Source organism: Protopterus annectens, chromosome 14.part0 (assembly GCF_019279795.1).
Source record: "Protopterus annectens isolate FY-2018-M chromosome 14.part0, PAN1.0, whole genome shotgun sequence".
NCBI lineage: Eukaryota > Metazoa > Chordata > Ceratodontiformes > Protopteridae > Protopterus > Protopterus annectens.
This window is the reverse complement of record NC_056748.1, coordinates 260,029,757-260,052,007: the sequence shown is the minus strand read 5'-3', so window position 1 is coordinate 260,052,007 and position 22,251 is coordinate 260,029,757.

Genomic DNA, 22,251 nt, shown 5'->3' with positions numbered 1-22,251 from the left:
GGTGCACATTAAAGGCAGTCCTTAATTAATGCCAGCACTGTTTCTCTATAATAACTACTAAAGCCTTTAAAGGCATGGTGCACATTAAAGGCAGTCCTTAATTAATGCCAGCACTGTTTCTCTATAATAACTACTAAAGCCTTTAAAGGCATGGTGCACATTAAAGGCAGTCCTTAATTAATGCCAGCACTGTTTCTCTATAATAACTACTAAAGCCTTTAAAGGCGTGGTGCACATTAAAGGCAGTCCTTAATTAATGCCAGCACTGTTTCTCTATAATAACTACTAAAGCCTTTAAAGGCGTGGTGCACATTAAAGGCAGTCCTTAATTAATGCCAGCACTGTTTCTCTATAATAACTACTAAAGCCTTTAAAGGCATGGTGCACATTAAAGGCAGTCCTTAATTAATGCCAGCACTGTTTCTCTATAATAACTACTAAAGCCTTTAAAGGCGTGGTGCACATTAAAGGCAGTCCTTAATTAATGCCAGCACTGTTTCTCTATAATAACTACTAAAGCCTTTAAAGGCATGGTGCACATTAAAGGCAGTCCTTAATTAATGCCAGCACTGTTTCTCTATAATAACTACTAAAGCCTTTAAAGGCATGGTGCACATTAAAGGCAGTCCTTAATTAATGCCAGCACTGTTTCTCTATAATAACTACTAAAGCCTTTAAAGGCATGGTGCACATTAAAGGCAGTCCTTAATTAATGCCAGCACTGTTTCTCTATAATAACTACTAAAGCCTTTAAAGGCATGGTGCACATTAAAGGCAGTCCTTAATTAATGCCAGCACTGTTTCTCTATAATAACTACTAAAGCCTTTAAAGGCATGGTGCACATTAAAGGCAGTCCTTAATTAATGCCAGCACTGTTTCTCTATAATAACTACTAAAGCCTTTAAAGGCGTGGTGCACATTAAAGGCAGTCCTTAATTAATGCCAGCACTGTTTCTCTATAATAACTACTAAAGCCTTTAAAGGCATGGTGCACATTAAAGGCAGTCCTTAATTAATGCCAGCACTGTTTCTCTATAATAACTACTAAAGCCTTTAAAGGCGTGGTGCACATTAAAGGCAGTCCTTAATTAATGCCAGCACTGTTTCTCTATAATAACTACTAAAGCCTTTAAAGGCGTGGTGCACATTAAAGGCAGTCCTTAATTAATGCCAGCACTGTTTCTCTATAATAACTACTAAAGCCTTTAAAGGCGTGGTGCACATTAAAGGCAGTCCTTAATTAATGCCAGCACTGTTTCTCTATAATAACTACTAAAGCCTTTAAAGGCATGGTGCACATTAAAGGCAGTCCTTAATTAATGCCAGCACTGTTTCTCTATAATAACTACTAAAGCCTTTAAAGGCGTGGTGCACATTAAAGGCAGTCCTTAATTAATGCCAGCACTGTTTCTCTATAATAACTACTAAAGCCTTTAAAGGCATGGTGCACATTAAAGGCAGTCCTTAATTAATGCCAGCACTGTTTCTCTATAATAACTACTAAAGCCTTTAAAGGCATGGTGCACATTAAAGGCAGTCCTTAATTAATGCCAGCACTGTTTCTCTATAATAACTACTAAAGCCTTTAAAGGCATGGTGCACATTAAAGGCAGTCCTTAATTAATGCCAGCACTGTTTCTCTATAATAACTACTAAAGCCTTTAAAGGCATGGTGCACATTAAAGGCAGTCCTTAATTAATGCCAGCACTGTTTCTCTATAATAACTACTAAAGCCTTTAAAGGCGTGGTGCACATTAAAGGCAGTCCTTAATTAATGCCAGCACTGTTTCTCTATAATAACTACTAAAGCCTTTAAAGGCGTGGTGCACATTAAAGGCAGTCCTTAATTAATGCCAGCACTGTTTCTCTATAATAACTACTAAAGCCTTTAAAGGCATGGTGCACATTAAAGGCAGTCCTTAATTAATGCCAGCACTGTTTCTCTATAATAACTACTAAAGCCTTTAAAGGCATGGTGCACATTAAAGGCAGTCCTTAATTAATGCCAGCACTGTTTCTCTATAATAACTACTAAAGCCTTTAAAGGCATGGTGCACATTAAAGGCAGTCCTTAATTAATGCCAGCACTGTTTCTCTATAATAACTACTAAAGCCTTTAAAGGCGTGGTGCACATTAAAGGCAGTCCTTAATTAATGCCAGCACTGTTTCTCTATAATAACTACTAAAGCCTTTAAAGGCGTGGTGCACATTAAAGGCAGTCCTTAATTAATGCCAGCACTGTTTCTCTATAATAACTACTAAAGCCTTTAAAGGCATGGTGCACATTAAAGGCAGTCCTTAATTAATGCCAGCACTGTTTCTCTATAATAACTACTAAAGCCTTTAAAGGCGTGGTGCACATTAAAGGCAGTCCTTAATTAATGCCAGCACTGTTTCTCTATAATAACTACTAAAGCCTTTAAAGGCATGGTGCACATTAAAGGCAGTCCTTAATTAATGCCAGCACTGTTTCTCTATAATAACTACTAAAGCCTTTAAAGGCATGGTGCACATTAAAGGCAGTCCTTAATTAATGCCAGCACTGTTTCTCTATAATAACTACTAAAGCCTTTAAAGGCATGGTGCACATTAAAGGCAGTCCTTAATTAATGCCAGCACTGTTTCTCTATAATAACTACTAAAGCCTTTAAAGGCGTGGTGCACATTAAAGGCAGTCCTTAATTAATGCCAGCACTGTTTCTCTATAATAACTACTAAAGCCTTTAAAGGCGTGGTGCACATTAAAGGCAGTCCTTAATTAATGCCAGCACTGTTTCTCTATAATAACTACTAAAGCCTTTAAAGGCGTGGTGCACATTAAAGGCAGTCCTTAATTAATGCCAGCACTGTTTCTCTATAATAACTACTAAAGCCTTTAAAGGCGTGGTGCACATTAAAGGCAGTCCTTAATTAATGCCAGCACTGTTTCTCTATAATAACTACTAAAGCCTTTAAAGGCATGGTGCACATTAAAGGCAGTCCTTAATTAATGCCAGCACTGTTTCTCTATAATAACTACTAAAGCCTTTAAAGGCGTGGTGCACATTAAAGGCAGTCCTTAATTAATGCCAGCACTGTTTCTCTATAATAACTACTAAAGCCTTTAAAGGCGTGGTGCACATTAAAGGCAGTCCTTAATTAATGCCAGCACTGTTTCTCTATAATAACTACTAAAGCCTTTAAAGGCGTGGTGCACATTAAAGGCAGTCCTTAATTAATGCCAGCACTGTTTCTCTATAATAACTACTAAAGCCTTTAAAGGCATGGTGCACATTAAAGGCAGTCCTTAATTAATGCCAGCACTGTTTCTCTATAATAACTACTAAAGCCTTTAAAGGCATGGTGCACATTAAAGGCAGTCCTTAATTAATGCCAGCACTGTTTCTCTATAATAACTACTAAAGCCTTTAAAGGCATGGTGCACATTAAAGGCAGTCCTTAATTAATGCCAGCACTGTTTCTCTATAATAACTACTAAAGCCTTTAAAGGCATGGTGCACATTAAAGGCAGTCCTTAATTAATGCCAGCACTGTTTCTCTATAATAACTACTAAAGCCTTTAAAGGCGTGGTGCACATTAAAGGCAGTCCTTAATTAATGCCAGCACTGTTTCTCTATAATAACTACTAAAGCCTTTAAAGGCATGGTGCACATTAAAGGCAGTCCTTAATTAATGCCAGCACTGTTTCTCTATAATAACTACTAAAGCCTTTAAAGGCATGGTGCACATTAAAGGCAGTCCTTAATTAATGCCAGCACTGTTTCTCTATAATAACTACTAAAGCCTTTAAAGGCGTGGTGCACATTAAAGGCAGTCCTTAATTAATGCCAGCACTGTTTCTCTATAATAACTACTAAAGCCTTTAAAGGCGTGGTGCACATTAAAGGCAGTCCTTAATTAATGCCAGCACTGTTTCTCTATAATAACTACTAAAGCCTTTAAAGGCATGGTGCACATTAAAGGCAGTCCTTAATTAATGCCAGCACTGTTTCTCTATAATAACTACTAAAGCCTTTAAAGGCATGGTGCACATTAAAGGCAGTCCTTAATTAATGCCAGCACTGTTTCTCTATAATAACTACTAAAGCCTTTAAAGGCGTGGTGCACATTAAAGGCAGTCCTTAATTAATGCCAGCACTGTTTCTCTATAATAACTACTAAAGCCTTTAAAGGCGTGGTGCACATTAAAGGCAGTCCTTAATTAATGCCAGCACTGTTTCTCTATAATAACTACTAAAGCCTTTAAAGGCATGGTGCACATTAAAGGCAGTCCTTAATTAATGCCAGCACTGTTTCTCTATAATAACTACTAAAGCCTTTAAAGGCGTGGTGCACATTAAAGGCAGTCCTTAATTAATGCCAGCACTGTTTCTCTATAATAACTACTAAAGCCTTTAAAGGCATGGTGCACATTAAAGGCAGTCCTTAATTAATGCCAGCACTGTTTCTCTATAATAACTACTAAAGCCTTTAAAGGCATGGTGCACATTAAAGGCAGTCCTTAATTAATGCCAGCACTGTTTCTCTATAATAACTACTAAAGCCTTTAAAGGCATGGTGCACATTAAAGGCAGTCCTTAATTAATGCCAGCACTGTTTCTCTATAATAACTACTAAAGCCTTTAAAGGCATGGTGCACATTAAAGGCAGTCCTTAATTAATGCCAGCACTGTTTCTCTATAATAACTACTAAAGCCTTTAAAGGCGTGGTGCACATTAAAGGCAGTCCTTAATTAATGCCAGCACTGTTTCTCTATAATAACTACTAAAGCCTTTAAAGGCATGGTGCACATTAAAGGCAGTCCTTAATTAATGCCAGCACTGTTTCTCTATAATAACTACTAAAGCCTTTAAAGGCATGGTGCACATTAAAGGCAGTCCTTAATTAATGCCAGCACTGTTTCTCTATAATAACTACTAAAGCCTTTAAAGGCATGGTGCACATTAAAGGCAGTCCTTAATTAATGCCAGCACTGTTTCTCTATAATAACTACTAAAGCCTTTAAAGGCGTGGTGCACATTAAAGGCAGTCCTTAATTAATGCCAGCACTGTTTCTCTATAATAACTACTAAAGCCTTTAAAGGCATGGTGCACATTAAAGGCAGTCCTTAATTAATGCCAGCACTGTTTCTCTATAATAACTACTAAAGCCTTTAAAGGCGTGGTGCACATTAAAGGCAGTCCTTAATTAATGCCAGCACTGTTTCTCTATAATAACTACTAAAGCCTTTAAAGGCATGGTGCACATTAAAGGCAGTCCTTAATTAATGCCAGCACTGTTTCTCTATAATAACTACTAAAGCCTTTAAAGGCGTGGTGCACATTAAAGGCAGTCCTTAATTAATGCCAGCACTGTTTCTCTATAATAACTACTAAAGCCTTTAAAGGCATGGTGCACATTAAAGGCAGTCCTTAATTAATGCCAGCACTGTTTCTCTATAATAACTACTAAAGCCTTTAAAGGCATGGTGCACATTAAAGGCAGTCCTTAATTAATGCCAGCACTGTTTCTCTATAATAACTACTAAAGCCTTTAAAGGCGTGGTGCACATTAAAGGCAGTCCTTAATTAATGCCAGCACTGTTTCTCTATAATAACTACTAAAGCCTTTAAAGGCGTGGTGCACATTAAAGGCAGTCCTTAATTAATGCCAGCACTGTTTCTCTATAATAACTACTAAAGCCTTTAAAGGCATGGTGCACATTAAAGGCAGTCCTTAATTAATGCCAGCACTGTTTCTCTATAATAACTACTAAAGCCTTTAAAGGCATGGTGCACATTAAAGGCAGTCCTTAATTAATGCCAGCACTGTTTCTCTATAATAACTACTAAAGCCTTTAAAGGCATGGTGCACATTTAAAATCAACTTCTTGCTTCAGATGCATTTTGTGTGAACACCTATAATGAGAATTGTTTATAATACCCCAGGACACAGACACCATATTAAACACTGTTATTCTAGTGTTTCACCTGAGTGTGGCCTTTTCTTTTTATTTGCTTCACTATTCAGTCCTTTTGCTGCTTGTACTCCTTTTGGCTACCAGTACTTCTCTGGGGCTACTGGCTGAATACCATTATCACATACAGTCCACATTGTCATACATTCAGAAGGTTCTTATTACAACCAAATGATATCATCAAGAATCTCAAATGCATCTCCCTAGTGAGAGACTAGCATTTCAGCCTCTGGGCAACTCTGCCATTAGGATCTGAGTGGTCCTGGGATGACATACAATTGTTCTTCTATTGCTCATTTTGGATTACAACTATTTGTTTCCTCACCACTTTTCACTTCTGGAGTTTGAGGAGTTGTGAAGCTGAGTTCTGCCTAATCTGGCCACCTGCGAGCATCTGCATGAGTCCTGCCATTTTTAAGTATTTTTTTGTCTGCATCCTGGGTATAATACCATCTATATTATCTACTAATTGGAATCTTACCTGATTTATATGACTATCTGGATTAAACATCCTTCAATATTTTCCATAATCTTACTTTTTTCTCTAGCGTTTTCTAGGTTTTCAGTTTTAGTTTCATTAGCTCTCTGATAATCATTGGACTGTATCATTCTTTTGAACTTCATATTTTCATTTAATTGTATTTATTTTGTTCAGGAGTTGAGTTCTTTGTTCATTTGCTTGGACATTCACAATTGCTTTTCATGTTGAGTTGTTTTTAGTAGTTATCTTTTTATATGATTCTACATTTATGAATCATTCCCTCCTATTAACTGGATATTACAGCCTGCACTGAGACCTTTTGTATTGTTATTCTCAGTTGGGCCTGTAGTTTTAATCTATTTTTTAGAGACTTTACTTTCAGATGGGGGGACAAGAATTTTTGTTATACAACATTAATGTTGTTTAATTTCTAATGTTTTCTTTTTAGAGCTTAGTTTTCTGTCCCTGCATGTCTGTTTTACTCATAGTGTCTACTGTTTTTAAACTATTCCTATTAAAATCCGCAGTTTTTCTATTTTTTCTACCAGCATTTCTTTGTTTTAATGTTGTATTATAATGTTTGAACTAGTTTATACTATAGAAGAGTTATTGTCTCTGCAGTCCTTCTCTCCTAAGCAGGTTAGGCAAGTATTCCAACTTGTACCAAGTTAGGCATTGCCAAGAGACAAGGGTACAACTATAGCTACTGCAGGTGTTGATCAGCCTAGAGCTCTGAAGTTTTGCTGATATTTTATCATTGTTCTTTCTCGGGGATGAAACATGGTTTGTATACTCTATAATGTACCCATTAACTCTCATATCATCTTGAAAAGATAGCTAAGGATGTTTCTTGTGTGCTTTACCTTAATAGTAGAAATGCCCAACACAGGACTGGCATGTTATGTGACTTGCTGCATGATGGTGATTTGGCATATTAGCCATAGACAGCGGTCCAACAGTCAATCGGAGGGTGAAGGAACTTCTGGTGAGAGACCTGGTTTAATGGTTGGAACTTTGGACTCAAATGATTTTGGTAAAGGAATACCTTCTTGCTTTAGATCTCTGCAAAGTGAAGATCAGAATTTAGCGCCTAATCAGCGGATGGAAGTTTTAAATGGAGCGAGACCAAAGCAGAACTTTCAAGCTGATAGAGCGTTCAGTGAAGCGGTATCAAATAATAAACAGCCAGGTACTGTGCAAAAAGACACTTATAACAAGCAGATGGACTTTAATTCTGTTTTAAAAGCGCAGTATTGTTTTAATGTTAAAAAACTGCCTAATAACAAAGATGCTGAATTGAATTGTACTTTTAAACAAAATATGGATAACTTTGACGAAATGTTGTTTAAATTTAAAAACTTGGAACTAGAGAACGCTTATCTTAATGAGTGTATAAGTTTAAATATAGTCCCTAAGGGGCTAAGAATATGTAAGTACCCCAATAAGGTTAAAGTAGGGTCAGATTTCCATCATGAATTACTGAATATTTTCAATAATTGTGGCCTTGAAATTTTAAAAGCTATTGTAAAGGAGAATTTAAGGGAGATGGAGGGGCTTAATTTACAGCTTGATGTTTTGAACAAAGCTATTATTAATGACCTCCTTTTTTCTATGGATGAAAATCAAAAGAAATATCAGTTAATGTTGAAAAATATAGAGAGAAGTTTAGCTAATGTCTTTGATAGAAAAAGTAAAAAGTTAGGGAGGGATATAGAGGAATACAAACATAAAACAAATTACCCCAACCCAAGAGGTGCTCACAATTATAGTAACAATAATAATAAAAAATTTAATTTTTTGTCTAACCATGAATTAGGGTTTGAAGAAACGGTACAAGGGGAGGACAACTTAGTATTAAGTGATGAACAGGAGTTCCCAGCCCTAAGAAGGTCTGAGCGCATTAGGAACTACCATCAAAGGAATTTTCAAAAAAACTTCCAGGAGGGGGGGGGGCAAATCAACGTACCCAGTTCAGGATCTACAATCGGAACAATCAGAAGTGGTAGTTGAAAAGGAAGAAGGGGTAAGAGTTGAGCCCCAGGATGTTTGGTTGAATAAGGAAGGTATTGTTTGTAGAATGAATGGTTATAATATATACAATTATAGTACTCTGGAAGTCAATGAAGCCTTTTTTTCGCTTTTTATGAAAGGCTTGAAATTTGTGCCAAATAAAAAGGCGGATATTAGTAAGGTCTTGATTGATCTAAAATTGTTTATTCGGAAGAAAAATTTTGAGCTTATGTACCAGGAGTATGAGGGTAATCAATTAGGTACTGGACTTAATGGATTAAGGAAAAGAAGTACTTATAACCCTCCGATCAACCAACAGTTAAAAAATTTTGAAACCTTTATAGAGAAAAAAATCAGAAAAGAACTATCAAATAGAAGGGTAGCCCCTAACCTCACAAAAGATGAAAATAAGCTATTACAGCAACTTGTGTGTGATAAAAGTATTAGGATTTCAAAACCAGATAAGGGAGGGGGTATGGTCATGATGGACCAAACATTTTATGAAATAAAAATGTTGGAATTATTGAAGAATGAAGATAGATATTGCAGGTGTTCTCTGAATGAGATTAATAAAGGGAACCAAAAAGTGGGGTTGGTGCTTAATGACCTGCTCCTTGAGGGATCCATCGATGTTAGTACTTTTAGATTTTTGTCAGTGGATAGACCAAAAGTCCCTGTGATATTTGGAGTGGTAAAAGTCCATAAAAATGTTTTGAATCCACCAATGAGACCGATTGTGGCCTCAGAAGGATCAGTTACCGCCCCAATAGCAAAGTGGCTAGATGTTAAGCTTAAAGAGATCTTGAAAGAAGGACCAGGGATTGTTAAGGATTCCTGGGACCTATTAAGGAACTTGAAAAAGGAACTATTTGACGAAAACATAATTTTTATAACCTTAGATATAATTGATTTATTTTCATCTATACCACATAAAGAAGGTATGGAACTTTTTGAGGAAGCCCTGATTGAATATGGAAAATTTAATCAAAATGATTTTCGGTTGATTCTCACGTTGATGGATTTAGTTTTGACTAATAATTTTATATATTACGAAGGTGACTTTTTTAGACAGATCCAGGGAGTTGCTATGGGTGCACGATGTGCACCCACTTATGCTAATATTATTCTGAATGTATGGGAGCAGAAGTTTGTCCTTAATTCAAGGTTTAAAAAGTATTGGAAACTATATAAGCGTTACCTGGACGATATATGTCTGTTATGGACTGGTTCTGAGGCAGATTTTATAGCTTTCTTAGATTATCTATCTAGTACTACCAGCTTCCTTTCCTTTACTTCTAATATGAATAAAGAAAGTTTACAATATCTTGACATTTATGTTGGGAAGGAGAATGGTCAGTTTTTTTCAAAGGTTTTCAGAAAAGATAATTACTCTAATTCTTATTTAGCTTATACCAGTGCCCATCCGCACCACCAGAAAAAAGGAATAATAAAGGGGCAGTATGTGAGGGGTAGCAGAATGTCCTCTAAAAATAGAGACTTCAAAGAAGAATGTGATAAATTACATGCTATGTTTTTAGAGAGAGGCTACCCCGAGGCCCTAATAATGGAAGTTGAAAAAGAGGTGGTGCATGGTAGACAACAGAAATACCACCCAATTTTAGGGATGGATGAACAAATGAAGGAAGTGAGACTATTAGAAGAATTTGATGGTTTAAATAATTTTGTGATGGACTATAATGGTGAAGCAAAATATATTTTTAACCTTATCAAAACAGAATGGCAGAAGTTTGGGGAGCTGTCTGATTTGAATAGCCTTTTTGAAAACCCATTGAAATGTACTTATAGGAAGGGTAAGAATCTGAAAAATTATTTTGAGACAAAGGGCAGAGGGAAAATGAGTAAAAAGAGCAGAATTGGAACATTTAAATGTGGAAGCTGCCCACAATGCCCCTATATATATGCCCGTGATGCAGTCCATATTCAGAGTAGGGACTTCCTGGTTAGGAGCACTGATTACTAAATTGCCATACAAGTGGTATCATATATTTAAGCATTTGTAAAAAATGCCAAGCTTTTTATGTTGGTAAATCCGAACGTAAATTGAAAAATCGGATTTATGAGCATTATTATGACATTAAAAGAGGTTGTATGAATAATGGTCTGTTTCGACATAAAATGAAATGCTTGGAAGCAGAGTTTTATTTTTATGTATTAGAAGTAGTTAAGAAGGACATTCGGGGCGGAAATTGGGAAGATACCATTGAATATAAAGAATTGCTATGGCAACTTCAGCTGGAATCGTATAATGAATCAGGTCTCAATAATATAGTTTCCCTAGCCCCAGTATTGAAACTGAGGGCAGCTAAGCTTTGAGCAGTATGTCTCTTCTCAAATCAAATGATAAAGCTACGAAAAAGCTCTTAGTTGATTTTTAGTTTTGTTATTAAGTAGTTCTCTATTTTTGAGTGGCAAAATTTAATTATGTTATTAAGAAACAAAATTATAAGTAAGCAGTTTATGAGGAATTAAGCTAGACAAAATCAATTTGAACTTTTAAAATGTCATAGTAGTGGAAATGTGCAATAGTTCGAAATGAACACTAGAGGGTGTAGGAGGTTAACCCAATTCAGCTAGATGAAGGCAGTTATTTAAAAGTATTTAAAAGTTTTTAATAATTATTTTTAACCTTTTAAGATTTTTTAAGTATGTGTTTTAACAATCATTATTGTAGTTCATTGGGAAATGTTTTATTAAACCTTAAAGGTACAATAAGTAGAGTTATTTAATATAAATTGATTTGTTAGTATTTGCTGTGATAGTAACAAGGAGTTTTCAAAGTTTGGTATCTTGCAAGTCTAGTAAGGCTGAACCTGAATGAAATAGGTGTGGTTAATTAACTGTTTAATTAAATTAATTGAAAGTGTATTTAAATAGAATGTAGTTTTGTATGAGTTGTAGTGCATCTGAAGAAGTGTCCTAAACGAAAACGCAGGTGTGGAGACATAGCGTTTGTGCTTTCAACAGTCTTGGATTTTGTGTGCTGAACAGCTTCTGTATTTATTCTTTGTGTTTGTGCTTTCAACAGTTTGGACTTTGTGTGCTGAATAGCTTCTGGATTTTTTTCTGTGCCAGCCGGAACTGTGGTAATAAAATTCTACATTTTATTCAACAAGGTTGGTGTAGCCTTTCTCCTCTGGTGCTTATTTATCCAGTAGCTAAGGATGTTTCTTGTGTGCTTTACCTTAATAGTAGAAATGCCCAACACAAGACTGGCATGTTATGTGACTTGCTGCATGATGGTGATTTGGCATATTGCTTTTCCTAACAGAAATATGACTTGATGAGGATTTTATCACATCCTTGTCCCTTTCTGCACCTATGGTTCATGATTATACAGCACCCAAGATTAAAATGCATATCAGTGTTGAGATTGCCATTATATCCTGTTCACTCATTGAGTTAAAGCAAATCAAAATTGGATTCATCATGTCGCTTGAATATACCATGGACACTGGACCAACTGATGGGTGCCTCTTCTTCACTTACTGCCTGTCCAGAAGTGTGAGTAATTTCTTTCAAGAATTCACAGACTTTTTTCATTTTCATAGTTCTTGTGTTCCTTTAGTGGTTAATAATTGATGGTTTCAGTATCACTGTTGATAAGTTTATAATTCTTTTAAAATAATTCCTTTCTATTATAATGGCATTTTGGTTTGATTAGATGGTTACTGTTGTAACTTATACATTCAGCCATACACTAGACTACGTTGTTCAACTTGATGCAGCGATGTAAACCTTTGTAGGACAGCCTGTTACCTCTGTTACTCTTGCTGTTGGATCATTCAGTTTTTGATTGTTTATCTCCCGATCAATGCACATGATTTTGCTTGTATGCTGTGCTACAGATCTGGCTCAGTCACTACTGAGATGTTCACTCTTGCACTTTGTGATCACCTTCATGATGGCAGCACCTCTGGTCTTGATGAGTTTATAATTAGGCTCTCACCTTCTCACTTGATGATGTGGCCACATGATATGCACATCCTGTCTGACTTATTCTTCTGGACCATGGTATGAGTTAGAGCTCTGACAGCTTAGGAGGTAAGGATGAAGATTGGACTATAATTGGTGCTTCTCATGTCTGCTTGTGAACAAACTTGCCTGTGTTTCCACTTTCTGGGATAACAGCCAAAGATCACCAAGAACAAATATGAATCCTTCTTGTGTTTAATATCTGTACTGGCAAACTGTCTGACTGTTCTTTTTAGTGTGGTGTGGAGATTGTGCAGTGCAAATTGCCTTTCCAAATAGAATGTCCTGTCATAATAAGGTTGCAGACTGGCTGCTAATACTTTTGATGCCATACTTTTCCTCATGGGGTCACATACCCCACACTTCACCATTAAGGGCACTCTCAGAAATCCCAGGAGGGTGAGCCTTCCCTTTTACTGGTGTGAGTTTGCCACTCCTAACTATGAGGAATTTATCCTCATGCTCACCACTATGTATACCAAACCTGTGCACTAGATCCTTGCCTGAACAGGCTTGTTTGGCATTCATGGAGGTTCCAGATAAGGTATTTTACATGACTGCCATCATCTCTTTTGAACATGAAGTATTTTTTTTTTAAGATTTAAAGGAGGCCTTCATCAGAAACACTAAACTAGGTTCAGACACTCTGGATAACTAATGACCAATCTCCAGTGTTTTACTCAACAGTAAGAGTTTGGAGAAATTAGTGTACCTCCATTTGGAGTCTAATTTGTACTGGAGTCTTACTTGAGAGATAATGCCATTACTAATCTTTTATAGTCAGGCTTTTGGGAGAGACACACTACTGAGAAAGTTCTACCCAGAATCGTTAATGATGTCCTTATAGTGTGAGATCAGCATTGTTACTCCATTTTAGGGATTGTCAGTTTCTCCTCAGCTCTTGACACAATGGATCACTCTGTTCTTCTCGGCTGACTGGATCACTACTATAATTTTACTGCTGCTGTCCTGGACCGTTTGGTTCTACCTCTCTGATTACATCCAGAGAATAGTTTCAATAACTATTTTAACAACCTGCTACCCTCTTGATTGTGAAGCACCACAGAATTCCATTCTAGGTCCTCTTCTATTCTCGACATATATGTTGTTTCTGGGAGATATTATGTATTTGAGAGAATTACAATAGAAATTATATGTTGATGACACACAATGCTACCTCTCATTCCTTTTGGAGTTTGTCTCAGCTTTTAACCATCTTATTAGTGACTTTATTGACTTAAGAAGTAACCATGACTGAAGAGTCAGCAATCAGCTTAAACTTAATGCTACTTAGAAGATGGACAGGCTGTTAGCTTACAAATTTATGGCATATCACAGCTACACCATTACTCCTTGAACCCAATGAGGTTCATTTGAATATGTCCTGCTATAGTCTAATATTTCCTCTCTGTATTCACTGCAGAACTTGTATGGGTTTGTATGTACTGCATCTCAACAATTTTTATGCAATTTAATATACTCTCATCAACATGGTTTTGTTAAGGGGATGCATACTTTGATAATATGAAAACTACACACATATATATATATATAATATATATTATATTATATTATTATCAGTTTAATATTATTACTGACTTAGTAGTGGGGAGGGGAATGTTCTACCTAATTCCAAGCTAAACTAATGATAAATCATTTGACAGGTTGTGGTGGTATTGTCGATTTGCAGTATTGCAAAAATATCTCTTTCCATAATTTTTGATAAACATATAAAAATTGTTCTGCCAAGCTGTTCCAATGGTTATTAAAACTGAGGGTTCAAGTTTTGGGGGATATTTCCATTGCCAAATAAGTTAAAAATCAATGACCAAAGTCTCTTTTTTTAACCATTAAACCACTGGCTCTGGTAATTAGATGGAGAACAGAATGAGATGGTTTAGTATGAGTAAAAGGGATAACAAAGTGAATCTTGGAACAAGTAGAAATCTGATGCATCGACCATCAATCAAACCCATTTTATTACCCTTGGAAACCTTGTTAAACTGATCATACATGGGCACGCATCTCACCTTTACAGATCAAAGTAAACATATCTCCTACATTCACCCAAGCAGTTTTAAAGAAAAGTTAATTTTAGTTAGTGGCCTCTATCAAGTTATCTCAATTCCACTGTTTTTTCTTTCTCTTGCAGTGCAGAATTACCAAACTCACTTCCAGTAACATCCTCCAACAATTCATTAACCCTTTAACCATCAGCAACCTAACCTCACTCCACTCATATCCCCCCTTGTGCCCTGCCTATATTGTCACCTTCCACTTCAAACACCTAAAGCATATGGAAACAGGAGACCTCCTAAGTAATATTCAGAATCACTCACCTCAAGGCACAGCCAATCTAATTCCATGGTCTCCTTACCACTGCAGAGACCCCCTTGCACTCCCACTCATCTCTATCTATAATGCAGGTTCATAGGTAAGAACTAGGCTTGCTGCTCTTGTGGGCCATGTTTAGCCTAGCCAATTACCTTTAAAGATAAGAGTCAAATCCTGTGCGTTGTGCTTTGAGGCAAACATATTAACCATTACGAAAACAACAAATATCGAACTCTGCTAGGAAAATCCAAGGCACGTCAACCATGTAAACCATTAAAAGACTTTTTTATTAACCATTTTTAGCGCTTTCATCTCTAAAATGAGACTTCATCAGAAACAAACAAATCCCATTAATGAACATTTAAATACTACTTTGAATTGTGTTATCACACAATCAATCATGGATTTAAAGCTGTATATGCCCAAGCAAAAAATATTCATTAAAAACACACTGATGAATAAATATATTATATAAACAAATACATATATAAAAACAAAATATACATTATTTTATACTATGAAATTTCATACATTTTATTACACATTTTAAACATTTTAAACTAACAAGGCCATCGGGTCCTAATCTAATATAAATAAATTAAATATAATTATGCAGCAAACTTCTATCTTATTAATATCACTTCATCAAAACCTATCTGAAAAATATAACATAAATATTCCTTAAATATTAATAGTAATATACACACAAATATACAAAACACTTAAAAACTTTATTTATAAATACTTGTTTAGAAATTTTTGTTTAAAAATAATGTTGAATTCATATGTTAGCCCTTTCCGTTAACATAGGTGCCAGGGAAACATGATCATTTAAACCTGGTGAAAACATGGAAGCCAATCTGAATTGCCACTGTTCTCTTTCTTTTTGAGGGTGTTTTTTCAATCACCCCCCTAGGATTTATTTGTACTACATCCAGGATACCAAAGACAAATTTTTCAAAATTGCCACAAATGATTGCATGTTTATAAAGAGCATTTGTAGACTTCTTATTTTTTATATCATTTAGATGTTCATATATTCTGTTCTTTAACATACGCTCCATCTTACCTACATAAAAATGTCCACTAGTATGGCACATGGCTAAATACACCACTCCCCTGGTGTTACAATTACCCTTCTTAAAATAAACCCTACTTTTCATGTTATTGTTTAAAACCAAACTTGATTCCTTATTGATATAAGGGCAATAGGGGCACATACCACACCGTTTCGTCCCTTGTGTAGCTGGAACATCTTTATTTAACTTATATTCTAACAACTGTTTAACATTATATCCCACCTTGTTAATAAATCTGGGTTTATTACCCACTCTTTGTTCATTAATGGGATTTGTTTGTTTCTGATGAAGTCTCATTTTAGAGATGAAAGCGCTAAAAATGGTTAATAAAAAAGTCTTTTAATGGTTTACATGGTTGACGTGCCTTGGATTTTCCTAGCAGAGTTCGATATTTGTTGTTTTCGTTTATGGTTATCAGTTTTTTATTTATTTATTTATTTTTTATTTGTTTTATATTAAGCATTACATCAAGCCCCAAATGCTGTGCCTCACTAAAAACATAATGCCTGTTATTAGGAAATCAGCCATCATTACTCCCGCTTACATCCAGTCTCCAGCCTTCCTACTCTAGGCAGATCTTTGAAAAAAAATCTATATTCAACTTTCCCTGCATATTAAACAGCACCACCTCATTTCCCACATGAAACATGGATTCTGGCCAGGTAGAAACACCGTTGCAGTCCTTCTGAGCTCTCACTGACAATATCTGAATATGTACTGAGACAGGGAACAGTACTGGTGCTCTCTTCATCAACCTCACTAAAGTCTTTAATCAACCTCCCAATGCTTCCAAACTCACTTATTGAAATGAGAATCAGTTTAGACTCATTTATTCATTTTAGAAAACAGATACATCAAAGTAAAATTAAACAGCTTTCTTTCTGTAACTACCCATATACTCAAAGGTATTATCCAAGGTTCCATTCTCTATCCACTATGTTCCTCTATCTTCATTAACAAATTGTCCTTGGACCACCCCCAACTTCTTCTCCTTCTCTATGCTGATTGTTTGGTCATATACAGATCCAGTCACTCCCATACTAATGTTCAAATCCAACTACAGGTAGAGTTGTACCTACTCCCGCAATGGGTACTCCAGGACAACCTAGTCCTGAGCCCCTCAAGAACCATATATGCATACACACACACACACACACACACACACACACACACACACACACACACACACACACACACACACACACACACACACACATTGGCATACTCTCACTAGAATCAGGAAGTATTTTTTTCAAACAAAATATAACAAAAATCAGATTGCCATTGTTTCTAAAACTACTTTGCCTTCCATGTACCTTGGTTTCAAAAACACCCCAGCAGACACTATGGAAATAGAAAGCAAAACTCCTAAATATATCTAATGGCCATGGAGATAAAGGCAGGCAACTAATAGTCCAGATTTAGAGGTCTACTTTCAGGAAGCCAAACTGTAACTGTGGGACTTCTAGTTAACTTCCACTTCCCAGACGTCATGGAAGGAAACAGAGCTGGCTCATGTTCCTATCTGCTGCTATGGAAAAAGATGTTCCTTATCACCAAAAAGCTAGTTAAGATGTTTCCATTAGAGTGTACAAGAAAGTCATACAAATACTGATTAGTCAGCTGCTAGTAACATGCTAGCTATTTCATTCATGTTGCAGTCTCATGGTTATATCTAAGTCTCTGGCAGTTATGAATACTTGACTTGTGGGCATTCTATAAACTAGCTGTATGCAATACCCATCATGACGTTGAAGGTTCCACGATAAGAAGAAAATAAAGTCCTTTAAAGACTCAAGGCTGAATTTTATAATCCCACCCCCCCCAAAGCAATTGTATAGACATGCAAGGGACAATGGCCTGTGGCAATGTCTGGAAAGGTAAGGTCACACAGGGTGACAGAGGAAGGAACAGGTGTATATGCTGGAGGGACATGCAACTGCAGCTATCATCCTTTTTGGCATTGGAACTTTCACATTATTTGTCAACCAGATTGTTGACATTTTGGGAATCATGGAAAAAAACCCTAGAGACTTCTGCACAGGAGATTAGGAATGTACAGCAGATGTATAGAATGAGGCAGAATCCTTTAATTATGGGTATTTCTATAGAAGTTGATTCTCCAATATTTTGTAAATTCACATACACTAGAAGAAATACATCTGTTACTATCTACTTTTTGTAAAAGATGTGAAAGAGATAAACTATCAGTTCTTAGTGGCCTAATAAAAAAGCCACTGGCCTCATCAACCAGGGGCTGTAGGTTCAAGTCCAGTCTTGGTGGTATAGGTTATACTTCTTGAAGTTTTGACTTAATGATTGGATAGCTGCCCACAAATTAAATCTTGGGATTCATTGCACAACTTTGACTGAGACAGAAGGCAATCCACTGACTAAACCTTTTAAGTAACGTGGCTATGCTCTCTACAGTCATCCAAGCCTTTTGCCTGGTAAGAACATATGATCAAGAAAAGGCTTTTGGTCTTACATTAGATTAGATCAGAACTAGGGAGAGGGAATAATGCAAAGCCTAGTAGAAGTGTATTTCAGTTATGAAAAGTCAACACTGCATGGTCTGTGCTGGCAGAAGTTGCCAACAGGTGTTATTAGATATATAGATAGTACACAGATAGACAGATGGAAGAGAGCTAGATAGATAGACAGATAGACTGATTACTCCTAAGAGTACCTCAAAAATATAAAACATGTTAGAAATGCCATCCTTTCTACAGGTAGGCAGTGGAGGCAGAGAGTAAAGGTAGTCAAGAGAAACAGCAGGTATTTGAGATTAGGGTGTCGGCCATGAAAGTAAACTGGTATTATTGTAAGTGTTATTAACTTGTTACTCCAAGACATTTGTAATTTGCATTAAAGTTGCCTACACAATGAGATATTTATTGAAATGTTTTCTAGTATCTCATTCTGTGTTTATTCCATTTTCTTTTTCCTATTCCCTGCTGAATTTCCTTCCCTGTGTTGAATTCTTGTATATAGTTTACAAGAAGATGGGAGAATGTATGTGAAAGCAATTCATGGATGTAAGCTTTAATTTCAGCTCCTGAAGACATACAGGCTTAATGGAATTATGATGAGAAACATGACATACATGCAGTTGAAAAGGACACGAAGACCATACAGCCACACTGCCATAATATCAGACTATCTTGTCACATGAAAGACTTAACTATATTAATGGGAACTGAACAATGGAGGAATGCAGCGAACTTTGAAAACAAACAATAGATGCCAGTTTTCTATTATTTATGTTGTTTATGTTTATACCTTACTGGGGTCCCGATTCCTCCTACTCTGTTACCCACCGTATCCATTTGTCTTGTTTATGGTGTCAGTAAATCTCATCAACTATTAAGGTAAATCTTACAAACTTGAAACTTAAGCAATTTGCATCAGAAAACTACAGACAGGTGTGTGTGTGTTGTCTTTATACATGTGTGTGTATATATGGATTCACTTCATAACACTGAAAGCTCAAAACACTTAAAACACTGAAACTTCAAAATCTTGAAAACTCAAAACACTGAAAACATATCATACATATACTGAGTTTAAACAACATAAACCATAACACTTTCTACTAAGTACAATATTGGAGTTGATATATTTAAGTAGCAGGGGGTGTGGGGGTTACAGCCCCCCACATGGGGGTGCAGCAGTGGCGGCTGGTGACTTCAAATCATAGGGGGGCTGCAGGAGACAGCTGGATGGGTGTGGCCAACAAGACAGGGTGTGGCCAACAAGACAGGGTGTGGCCAACAAGACAGGGACTGTATGCATGCATGTATGTATGGGGCTATGGTGCAATGGGATCAATGCTTCACATACTTATGTAGAAAACTAAAACTAACCCCTTACAATCTAGCTCTAGTAATAATCACTCAAACTCAAACTTTAAAAGTAGCATTAAAAAAAAAAACTCTATTCACTGACCTGTAAAAAGATAATTCATAATAGGTGCCACCTACAAGACACATCAGTGAATGAAAAAAAAAAAAAATGCAAACTAACTATCCTACCACCTATTAATGCAATCAGTACCCCTTTATTTGAGGCTGTTCTTCAGTGATCTCCGCTAGGAATATATAACAGTTAACTGCATTTTCTACATATACTAATATATCAGAGAGTTGGGCAGTAACAGTCCATACTTTTTTCAAGTTTCTCAAACTTTTCTGATCGTGGCCCACTTGAATAAAGCATATAACTCAGTGGCCAACAAGCCTCTTCCATAAACCACATGACATCACATATCCAGGTATACATAAGCACCAAAATGAAACATTTCCCAAACACTGACACAGTAATGAATAATTTTCCCCAGTAACCCGCTCATTAGTTTGTATTGTGTATGCACAAGCACTGAAATGACACAAATTATTTTGCCCAGTGGTTGCTTGCTTCAGCTGTCTGACCATGCATGCACAAGCACTTCCCTGATACACGAATGAATTTCCCCAAGCAAAATCTTCATTACTATGTCCAGGTATACACAAGCACCAAAATTAAACACTTCACAAATACTACACAATAATGAATAATTTTCCCAAGTAACCCTTCATTAGTTTGTACTCTGTATGCACAAGCACTAAAATGACACAATAAATTATTTTGCACAGTTTTCACTTCAGCAGTCTGACCATGTAAGCACAAGCACTTCCCTGATACACAAATTCCCTACACAAAATCTTCATTACTATGTCCAGGTATACACAAGCACTGAAATGAAACATTTCCCTAAAAGAAAAAAAGACCCCTTCAGTAAAATCTTCATTACTATGTCCAGGTATACACAAGCACTGAAATGAAACATTTCCCTAAAAGAAAAAAGACCCCATTCAGTAAAATCTTCATTACTATGTCCAGGTATACACAAGCACTGAAATGAAACATTTCCCTAAAAGAAAAAAGACCCCCCTCAGTAAAATCTTCATTACTATGTCCAGGTATACACAAGCACTGAAATGAAACATTTCCCTAAAAGAAAAAAGACCCCTTCAGTAAAATCTTCATTACTATGTCCAGGTATACACAAGCACTGAAATGAAACATTCCCTAAAAGAAAAAAAGACCCCTTCAGTAAAATCTTCATTACTATGTCCAGGTATACACAAGCACTGAAATGAAACATTTCCCTAAAAGAAAAAAAGACCCCTTCAGTAAAATCTTCATTACTATGTCCAGGTATACACAAGCACTGAAATGAAACATTTCCCTAAAAGAAAAAAAGACCCCTTCAGTAAAATCATTTTCCTCAGCTCAACAAGTTATGCAGCAGACACACAATCTGTACCTCTCTTTAATTATGTAACCACACGCATATGCACGTATTACATATGAGCACTGAGATGCAAAAGTTCGTTGTCTGAACCAGCAGAAATGGAAATATTGTTGAAGTGGGGGCGATCCAAGATCTGACCGTTGTGTCAAGTAAAAGGAAAGTTGCGACTTGGTTGTGTTGAAGCTTATCACAGAACCAGAAACAACAAAACTTCAACAGGTAAATTAAAAGTAGCCATGTGTCACTGTCTAACATTACTTAACATTAGCTTTAGTGGGTCGAAGTTCAAGTACCACTTAAGATTAATGAAAAAGAAAGGACTTAAGACAGCTACATGTCTTAACATAATGGCAGAATTACTTTTAAGTCAGAATAACAAGAGGGAGCAACACTTGCATCTGCAAAGATCTGCAAAGACTGATGAATGCGTATAGCTCAGAAATATCAACCAGCAGGTGAACATATATAGCACCGATACATCAACCAGTACAGACTCACCATGGTATCAAATAGAGCACAACAAAATCATAAAAAAATCATCACAGACACTAAAGAGAATAGTCTGAAATATAACACTGAAAAATCTTAGCGTGAAAACAAAATGCAGCATAAAGTATAAATTGTAAGTGTGAGACCAGTAAACATATCAGGTTACAAATGGAGCTGCTAAGGTAACATTTGTAAGAAAATGAGTCAGAAATGTTGACTGCGACTAGACAAAGTAGTGCTTACTTTCTTGTGTTTGTTCGGGTGAATATTATACGCATTGCTTTATGCTTCACAATGTTAAACTCAAAATCAACACCCAAACAATAAAGCAAGTTGCAAGTCTCACACTAATGTGCTAAAGGGGTCGTCCACTTCACAGAATTAAAGAATGCATGATGCTGCACAAACCAACATGTCAGCATCAGTCTGTCTATAAACCATGCATTGCTAACCATCACTTCTTTGTATTGGATTAAGTAAAATGAAATAAATAGTAACTCACGCTCACCTGTTGATTCCAGAAGCCTGATGAAAGAAGCAGGGAAGCAGCAATAATAAATCCACCAGTTTGATTGCCTCGCTCTCTACTTTAAATAATTTGTCTGAC